At 36.1% G+C, this 10,726-nt stretch overlaps 1 long non-coding RNA gene across 1 annotated transcript; it reads right to left on the bottom strand.

Moving 5' to 3' along the window:
• Nucleotides 1-2,647: 2,647 nt before the first annotated feature.
• LOC110015344 lies at nt 2,648-3,358 on the bottom strand. The gene is made up of 2 exons (XR_002873519.1): nt 3,148-3,358; nt 2,648-2,980 (listed from the first exon to the last, which is right to left on the bottom strand). It is a non-coding gene; the product is annotated as an uncharacterized LOC110015344 (long non-coding RNA).
• Nucleotides 3,359-10,726: the final 7,368 nt, after the last annotated feature.

Genomic DNA, 10,726 nt, shown 5'->3' with positions numbered 1-10,726 from the left:
ATGCTTGTTGTGAATTTGTGTCAGTAAATATGTCTGTTTTCCACACTTCTTGGATTTGAATTTTTCCCGCTCCTGGGTTCCTTCTTGTCTACAAGCCGTAACAAAATTGTGTTTTGTAATAAAAGTAAAGGTACTTGAACAGTATTTAGTGATTTTATTTGACGAGGTTTAGCTCCGTTGTTGACTAGTATTCAAAGGAGCTGTGTCAAAGACCTACTCTGATTAAAATATTGTTTTTGGCTTTTTTAACATGATCATGTAGCATTTTTCTGAAAATCGAGGATACATAAAAAGAAAATTAAGCTCAATATTGCATGTCTGAGTATTTTGTTATTTATTCAAATTGACGTAAATTAGGGTCAGACGAAGGAATGCTGTTTTAAAAAGCTTGTAGTTGTGACTGCAAAGGGCCTGCAACAAGCTCCCTGCTTTGCTCCATTTTGCTGCATCAGCTTATAGACAAATAGATCCATGTACATCTTTGTTTTCCTTGTTCGAGCTGGAATCTGGCTCAAAACTGTACGACTGGATAGCTCATTATCCTGCTTATATCATACTCATTTACAAAAGAAATAAACATTCAGTCAATTTTTAGCACTTTATTCTTGTTATTTTTTCAGTTTAAATCGCTTTCTCACAAAAAGCAGACTATTCAAATAGGTGGTGCGGCACGTTGTCATGGTAAGCCAGCACCAACCTCGACTGCAGCGGCAAAGGAAAGCGATATATTTGCTGATTCTCATGATGGGTTGAATAAAGCATCAGTTCAGAGAGAAAGTTCACCTCTTACCACTTTATTTTGTCCAGATAACGAAGCAAAAGTTTGTTTCTAAGAAGCCAGCGCAGTGATATAGAACATTTTGTCTATGTGACCGGAACTTATTTATTAGGTGTAGAAAATCACTGTGGTAGATTACTTTTTAACCCACACCCAGCAGCCAATCAGATTCACCCGGAAAAAATGTAATTATACTCAAGTCAAAATACTGGTAAAATGTAAACATTTTCTAATGTAAAGACAAAGTGTCAAACTTCTACTGCTTAACAAAGAAAACTACTGGATGTGATGAAATGAGAAGACACCTTGTGAAAACACAGTCAGGGTTCAGGCTTTTTTCCTTTTCCATGCATCTGCTTAACGTGTGAGGACTAAAGCGAGAGGTTTGATGTGGTCTGAGTTCCTCCATCACAGATAGCTTGAAAGATAAGTCAAAGCTGTACTTTCTACTGTATGCAATTCCTCCTTATTACATGTGGAATTTCCTCCCAGATGATTGAAGTGTCAGCATATTGCTGCCACATTCCCTCCCACAAGGGCCCGGACTTTTAATAATTTGCAGAGTGAAGGGGGCAGATGAGAGGCTATCAAAGTCACTTGGCTTAATCTCTGAAGTACTGCCATTCAAAAAGTTCTCTGCAACAAGGAAGAACAGTTTACGGCTTTGCTGGAAACACAGCCAAAGCTGTCTCAGTGTACATTGTTTATCCTTTGTGTACAGTTTGCTCTCCATGTATCCCATAATCAATAAATGCCAAGAAATACTATGTGCACAATGTTTACAGTATGATCATGTGGATGAAAAGTAACAATAAGTAATCTTATGTCATTTAGCTGTTCTATGCAAAGTTAATGCAATCCTCTAATGTTTAGTATAACACATCAATCATGCAAAAATCTATTGTTGCATTAGCCTTGAAAGAACAATAATAATAAAAATGCTGTAATGGTTTTAGCTTCCTTTTCATAAATCATGCTTGCAGGCAGGGGAGGGGGATCTTAACATGCCATTTCAGCTCATCTGAGCAGTTGAAGGGATGCAGAATACTGATAGGATATTGAACAACCAGAGCCCCAGTTGGTCACTTTAAACTGAAGAGGGTTGAAATACTGTTTGACACAGTCAGTGGCTGCTTCTAACAGAACTTGACCCACCACCTTCTTCTGTGTCATAAAGGCACTCAACAAGAAACAATAAATCAAGAGGAAACACATTAAAAATAAAAAGGAGCGCAGCTATAGATTCATGTTTATGCCGCCGATCCTTGTAGACAAAACATTGAAATAAACATAAAAGCTGTTCAAAAGATCAAAAAGTATACAGATTTTCTTCAAATTTAAGGCAAACGACACAAAACTATATGGCAGGATGTATGTTTAGTTATTAATGATGCAGTCGTCATGCACAAAAGGGTATGTGAATATCTACAATGTATGAACAAAATGCAAAACAAATCAAAGCATAATTGCAGCACATTGTTCCTTCTACTGGTTTGAAGCGCACAATAAAATATGTACATAATGAAAATTCCATAACTTTCAATTATGTATAATTTTTCAAGAAGTCACCTAGCGAAACACATATTAAGAAATTTCTAAAGAGCGTAGCTTTCAGGTTGGATAAGTGGGAGTGCATTTCTTCTATGTAGTTTCAACCTGGGACTTTTTTTACAAGTGCTTGTCAGAGTAGTGCTCAGAGCATTGCCTGAAGAGGCTTTTTGATTTCACAGAGAATTTACTCTTCCCACAAAGTGGGTGGAGAAGATAATTCTCCAAAAGAGGGTGGAAAAAAAGAGAATTAATAAACCTTTTTAGTCGGCATAATCATTCATTTTGAACTTAAACTGAACAGAGCAACAAAACAAATCATTTTTTGGGGAAGAATACATGTATTTTAATGCCCTCAAGCAAAACTAATTAAAGACGACACCTCATTTACATAAATAAGCATTATAATTTGCATGTGTGCACAGGGGAATAGAGGCAGAAAAGAAAGCAATATTTTGCAGTCTGCTAATTTCATTTTATTCAGGATTTAAGCTTAATAAAGATTCATTTTGGAGGGGAAAGGAAAATAATCAAAGAGGAAATTTGAACTATCTCCAAAGATGCAGCAGCCTCCTTTTCAAAGAGCTCCGTTCGAGGCACCAGATGACTTCTAATCTGGAGTGGCACTTCCTGGCCTGTTTCCAACACCAACTCCTTGAAAGGTAAAAAAAATTTTAGAGCCCAATTTATTAGTATGCAGTTCTGGCTTCGGGTAGAGAATTAATGGCGGTGACTGATAATGACTGTAATCGTGGCACAAATGGGGTGTTGAAATAGCAAACAACGGGCACAAGGCATGTAATGGGGGTTTTATTAATTACCCAAGGCCTGTAGCATGAGCAGTCTCTAGGATTTACTGTGGCCAAGCCAGCTGGTCAAAGGGGGTCAGCCAATCCAGTCTGAGGGGAAAAGGGTCACAACTGAAATGTGGAGTGGTGCTGAGTTTGCCTGATGTAAAAAAGTTGTACTCCAAGCATTTGCTTTGAGATGTAGATGATTCTTTGGTAAGTATTTCAGATAGTCAGATGCAAAAACAACACACATTGCCCTCTCCTTATACAAATGAGTAAAGTTCCAAAGACGTTAACCTGCACAACAATGACAAAGGATCCCTCCATCTTTGTTGACTGTTGAAAAAAAGGATTCAGCATATGGTAGCTCTGTCAGGTAGGATAACCCATTCACACATCAGCTCATCAACAAGAGAGGATTGATTAAAAGTCCTTTTTATTACTCACTGCATCCTTAATGGACGCTAGACTTTCAAAATGGAAGAAACAATTAGAGTTTTACTGCTTTGCGGGCACTGCTGATTTATATAAATCACTGCACGGGTGTAAATTTTCCAATAAAAGTCTGTACCACTCCTAGCATACATAATCAACATGTCCGTTCTTGGTACACATGCTAGACTTGAGCAATCTCTATGAACTGCCACGACTCTGCAGTGACGCCAATTCAAGTTCAATCAGGTGATTGACTTTAAGCGCTCGATGACATTTCTTGGCAAGTGTTTGTTTGTTTTATATTACAGCTACATGTGCTTCTAAAGGCCCAAACGGGACTCTACAGCAAGACTTTTTAATTTTTGGAGGAAAAAAACACTTCACCCTATTTTTGGGTAGCTTTGGGGTCCCTAATATAGAATAAATCCTAAAAGTGATCACCCCTAACCCCCCCCCCCCCCCCCCAAACCAGATATTGGTTTGTTGCTTCAAGGCAACACTGTGCAACGTGGATAGTAAAAACACTAGATAATCATCAATTGTATTGTATTTGAATCTTACAATACAACGAACATCAAGTGACTAACAAACAGCAAATAAACATCAAAACAATAAAGTATATCCAAATGCTTGTATTCATATATTTCTCATCTTCTGTACTCGGTGTGGAACTTGAGGAAGCAGTTGCAATCAGGTGTAAAACAGAGGTGTAAAGTGTGAGGAGGTAGTAGCATGAAGTATTCCCATTCCCATTAGCTGTGTTTAGCAGACAGGTGCTCTTCCTGTGGTCCTTTATATGAAACACATCAATCCCAAAAATTCTTAAAAAACAAACAAAAATTAATGCAATTTTATGGTAATACCAAAAATGAGTAGTTTAAGTAGTTTCTATGGGGCGCCAAACGTAAAAATTCACCTACATGAAAGAACGTGACAATTGAGACCTTTCTTACTCTATGTGCTGCATTTACGTCACATTTTATCACAATGAAAGCATAATTCGTGACTTGAACGTATGTAATTTTCGATGCTAAATCTAAATCTAAATATTAACGATTACTTTTTAAACATAAATTAAAAGTGTCAAATCCTACTTAAAAAAATAAAATCTCTATTTTAGAAATGATCTTTTAAAGGTGTTACAAGCTGAAAATGAAAAGCTAAATAAGTGATCACTTTTTGGTAAATGGTTTGGTTTTTCAGTGAATTATTCCCGCTTTTGTTTCCTTCACTGCAACTTTAATTTGTTTTTGCGTTAAGGTTAATTTGGGCAATGAAACAGGTGAAGCCTGTTACTCTGTAAAATAACTCAAACCAGCATTTCATAACAGCCTGTGTACTTTGTTGCAGTTAAAGTAATACTCCACCCAAAATCTATATTTAGTGCTTTAAACAAACCGCCACTGTATGTGGCAAACTTTTTATCCTTGTTGGGCAAAAAAGCCATTTGCTCGATATGCTAAAACTAATTATGACAAGTAAAAATAAATAAACAAATACATTCAAATAAATAAAAGAAATACAATTAAATGTCGCATAACTCTTCAGAGGGATTTTCCACCTGCTTCTTCAGATTGTCTCAAAATAGGGATATTACATTTGGGAAAGTTGTGAGTTCTCCTTTGAAATGGTTAGTTTTCCTTTCCAGCGTTAACAATTTAGTTTACATATAAATGCAAAAATGAGAAAAAGACATTTTCTTTAGATTGAATTGTAAAAAGTAGTGAAGGCTTCTCTTGACTAGTACTTCGACTGCTATAACTTATCAATACTATTGGAACATAATTCCCAAGTGGAAGAGACTGTAAATACTCTTTTAAAACAGTGATTTATAGGAGAACCTGGGAAAAAACAAAGAGTTAAATCTAAGCGCTGACAGAGGATGACAAGCCTTTAACATTTCTCTCTCGTCAGCAAAATTCCTAACAAAACTTCAGCTATTGAACAGTAGAGATTTACAGTAAATTTTTTTACCTTAAACCATGCTGCTGGGTGAGTTCAACGGAAGATATTTGTTTCTGTACAAAGCCTTTTATGTCAGCAGACCGGACCTTTTGCTTTTCTTCCTCTCAGGCTGAAACGACCGGCTGAAGTGAAAACGGAAAAAAAAGTTAACATTTTTAAAATAGGTTGACATTAACATCAGAGCCTAAATATTTTTTTCTACTAGTTTTGCTATAGATCAAAGTTAGAATCATGCAGATATTTACAGTGAATCCATAATGCTTCAGTTTTCAGCAGCATTTAGACTTCGGGACAAATTTGTGATTTATGGATTTATTTGTCTATATTAACACACATTTATTAAAAACATGTCTAATCCTGTATGTAATGTATCAATGAACTATGCAGATCAAAATTCCCAGAAAAAATTGTTTTTGAAGCCAATTGTTTGTCATGAAAGCTTTGGAGGGCAGGAAAGGAGGGGCTGATTATTGCATTTAATGTTGAACTTAAATACCTTTTTGCTCTAGTCACATTGCGTGACAAAGGTGTGTTTTTTTTTAAACTGAATATCTGTTTCATTCCTTTGCCCAAGGGCATTTGATGGTAACATAACCACAGAAAATCTCACCATTCAGGTCAATTTCCCTGTTTTTGTTTTGCTTTACAGCATGTTTTCAGTCCTCAGAACTTTTGATGGACTGACATTCTTACAGAGACTTTAACTAATAAGATCTCCCTGAATAATAAGCAAAAGTCTCTCAGGGGTCTGTTGGTCACTAAAGAGTTAAGGATTTTACAGCTTTTGTGGTTCCTTTTTTATTACTAAAATCAAAATCTTCACCTTTTCAGAACTTCACCTCATTTACATGTCTGAACAAGGTTTTGACTCATTGTTTGGCTCCATATTAGGTTTATAAGATTCATGTTTTCAGCTTTACTTGGTCAATCAAAACTAAAGCAATTTTACTAAAAGATATCACATACATAAAATATCTAAAGTTTTAGAACAAATACTGCCATCATTCCATAAATCATTTTTTCATGTTAACTTTTTTTGCTTTAAACTTGTTGAAATGTTTAGAACATAACAAATTATTTCTGTATTACTGCTTTTGTTTTCAGGTAAAAGTATCTTAATTTAATGGAAAATACCAGAAACCCCATTCGCTTGTGAAATGCTTATCAACTCTTACTTCAAGTACCTGATCCCTGGGTGCGTACCTATTTTTTTTTCCTATTATGATGCCACGTGTAAAAAATGCACTGAAAAGTACCGTGTGGTAATACATTAAAACCGGTTTTTACACAATGTTCCAGGCACTATAAAAAAGAAAAGAATCTATCTTAAGCACGCTATGAATGTTCTTTTTTGTCTGTTTTGGTTTTTTTTATACCTGTTTTTTGTTCTCAGAGGGTTGTAAAGGAAAAACTGACATTGGCAGCATTCCTTGGGTTTGACTGACACGTGCACATCTCTCTCCCCCCCCCCCCCCCCAACACCTTCACACACCCACATGCATCGACTTATTGCTTTAGAACACATAAAAAACACAGCGCTGAACCAGATGTTCAAGTTCTGACCCTGAAACAGTCTCTGTTTAAAGCAAAACAAGTGTAAACATAGTACTTTTTAACAGAATGTACAAGCAACCCTTAGATGTTTACTTTTCTTTTCTCTCTTTCTACTTCATCTGCCTTTTGTGAAGACAGTTAAACGTCATTTTTTGTTAATATTCTTCAAATGAATCGCAAAAGTGGTAAAAGTTAGTATTATAAGTCTGAAAAAAATGTAAAAAAAAGTTCTTTACCAAAAGTCAAAAGTGAAAAAGTGGCTCAGTATTCAGAAATAGCTGCCCTGTGGGTACTGCGAGGGAGATCCCTCTGTGTTCCAGGGGTGTCTCCGACAGGCGTGTTGCCTCACCTGGTCCCAGATTTACCTCAGATGGTTGGCTTATTAAGCAGCCATGTGGAAGATATCACTCTAATCCGCTGTGCCTTTACTTGGCACTCAGACACTGGTCTTCTCCAACACTTCTGCTCCTCTAAAGTTGTAGTTTTGCCTTCAATAAATGTCAAAAATATCTGCAGCATTGAAAGGCTGTTTAGTGGAATCGACAATATGCTCCAAATTCATTCACTTCTACAGCCAACACTTCTGAAAGTGCTAAAAAGTGATACTTTAACAGAGTAAAAATTACCAAAATAAAAGTTCTAGGGGTAACATTTTAAACAGAATTACATTATTGAATGTTAGGAAGTCAATTCTATTATTAAAAAAAGGTTTCATACTAAAAGCTTCATACTAAAGAAAAAAATAAAATGACAGCTGGAATTGAATGACTAATAAATGCAGTTTAAGCATGACCTTGATAACGCTGGTCTTTGATTGTTCTTTTCCTTGATAACAAATGAAACTTGAGTACAAAGGGCAGAGCCATACCGACAAATTATTGTTGAAATAATTAACATGATCAACACGTTCTTACTGTTTGAGGAAACCCGCGGAAGTTTCCAGCTTCTTCTTGTGTGTTTTTGGGCAGAGGACTTGCCCTTCCAATCTTGGCCGCATCACAAAAGGCATGAAACAAAACTCTTTATTTATCCAGTGTGCTGATAATTAAGCTGTTCTCATTAGTGACATAATTGGAAATGTAATTAGCAATAGTAATAATTATTGCATTTAATACCTTTTCTCTTTAGTTATCAGACTCATTCAAACTGGTAATTAGAGTTCAAGTGAATTTCATACTTTTGGCCTAATTCGTTTTTGTCTCAAATTAATTATGTTGTTTCTTACATCAATGCTTTTTTGTCATTCGTTGTGAATTTTTAGTAAACACACAAAAAGGCTCCACAAGCAGGACAATGAATGTAAAAACCGCAAAAGGATTTTTTATGTCTATATATACTGGAAAATATTAGATTTTTTTAAAGATAAATACAATTCTTGAGACAAAGACCCAGCAGATGTCCAGCCTTTGTCTTAATCAACTCACCGCGAGAGAGATTTAGAACATAGTTACTTATTTTTTTAAGGTTTATGCTATAAAGAAAGAAAATGTCACAAAAATCAAATGTTTCATTTTAGCAATTTCAAATTTTTCACAATATGACAAAAGGTTGCCATCCAGCAGCTATTCTTTATCACTTGGCTTGTGGTACTTCGTATATATAAGTCATTTGATGTTGGTTGAGAGAAGATTGCAGGCAGCGGAGAGGAACACAACCGTTTGCTTGGAGTTTTCTTTTGTTGTACTGACCTCCAGCCAATCAACGGGTTTCAACAGTAGCTTCATCCTAACCGGCCCATTCCATTTTTTTAATGCACCTTCAACCAATGGAGCCCAAAAATGGTATGGTTTGGTTGGTTTGGATCCATTTTATAATGGAGATGCTCAAAATACAGGACTGGATCTTTCCATCCCCTATCGAATTGCTCAATGGAAACGAGGCATAAATGTTTTTCCACAGTTTGGTAAAACCTTTTTTTTTTTTTTTTTACATGAAACATGCTTAGATTTATAAACGCCTCTTCTCCTTTGTTACAGATGTATTTTTGGAAATATATACAAAAAAATAAATAAATTTGGTACCAGTGAGCTCTGCTTCAAAATAATATTCTCAATTGTAACTTTCACTCCTTCTCAGAATGTTTTTAAAGGTTTGCATCACCAAGTACAGTGAAAGTATGTTTCTTCAGCTTCCATACATTGTGGGCAGACATGGTGTCACATATGTACACAGTAACCGTTTATACTGTATTTGTTTTAGTCTCTAGTTATTCTACCCTTTTTGAGCTGCACCTCCTCATTTGTAATTTCTTTGTGGGGATTTTCTCTCCAAGCATTTACTTGGGAATGTCTTGGGAATTTTTGTTTGAATTTGACACCAACATACAGTATTTGAAGACTCAGAAATGGAATCTATTTTGGAACAGTCTCTCACCTTATTCTAAAATTAAACATCGTGGATTGTTCCGAGTATTTTGTGTTGTTTCAGAGCAGCTGGATGGCTCAGTTGGCTGTGTGTAGGCCAAACCAGGATTTGTTCCCCAAGGGGCGCGATGAGCTTCATCCAGTCTGGGCCCTTGGGCAAGACCCTTCGAGTTACTGCCAAACTATTAAGCAACAAAAAGGCCCAAGTCTCCCTGTACCGGCCCCCAGGCCGGATAAATTGCAGGGGTTAGGTCAGGAAGGGCAATTGGTGTAAAAATCTCAGCCAAACCACCTGTGAGAATCGATGAAAGCTGATTTGCTGTAGCAACCCCTGAAGGGATATGCTAAAAGGTGAACAACAACATTTTGTGTTGTTTTAACGACATTTTTATTGGAGAAACTTATAAAAATGTTTTTTTACTCAATTCATATTTAGCATTCAACTCCTCAAAGACATCATGACATGCAGTTTTAGCATATATTAGATGAATTTACTTAATTTAAAACCAAAAAGTAAATCAAATAAAAAAAAAATCTATTGGCTAAAGGCAATAAAATAAGCTTTTTACTTGGAAGGAAAGTCCAATTGGTATCATTCCTGGGGTTTCCTTTGGTTTGAGTTACTTTGTCAGCATGCTTTTAAGGTTTGTCCCTTCAAATTCTGACTGATATTACCAACATCCATCGTTGCATCTTTGGCGTGATTGATTGAATTTTGCTGAATCCCTTATTTGAAAGGAAATACATGCAACGGTAAACTGCTGTTTTATGTTTATCTTCAGAAATCAGATGGCAGTGGAGGGAGCATCGGCTGGGGGCGATAAAGCAGCTTCAGCTTTAGCAGAGAACCAGGAGGTGAGTCTTAAATTAAGTTTTCTGATCTTTATTCAGTTTATTTAAATAGTTTTTTCAGACTGGAAAATCTCAAACAGCTGCATAAAAGAGCGTTTCGCACATTTGTCTTTTTTGTTGTTGTTTTTGTTTTCTTTAAATTATTGGATAATTAGGTTTATTCTCACCAAACACAAAATGTGTCATGAGATGTGTGGCACTGGGTTCTCTGTCATGTTGAAGTTTCACCTCTGTTTCTTGGAGCATCTTTAATTGTCTCAAACATGTATGCAAGCAGCACATTTGAGTCATGATACCCCAAGGCATAGATTAATTAAGCTATGAAAACCCATGAGCAGGGAGCGTTCAGCAGGTGCCTGTTTGTCCTGGTATGGGACTTGTTTTTTGGCAGAGGTGCAGCGGCTCATTATAAATCTATAATTAAGTTACAATTTTATTTG

This window comes from Oryzias latipes, chromosome 7 (assembly GCF_002234675.1).
Source record: "Oryzias latipes chromosome 7, ASM223467v1".
NCBI lineage: Eukaryota > Metazoa > Chordata > Actinopteri > Beloniformes > Adrianichthyidae > Oryzias > Oryzias latipes.
This window is presented reverse-complemented; position numbering and strand designations above follow the sequence as displayed.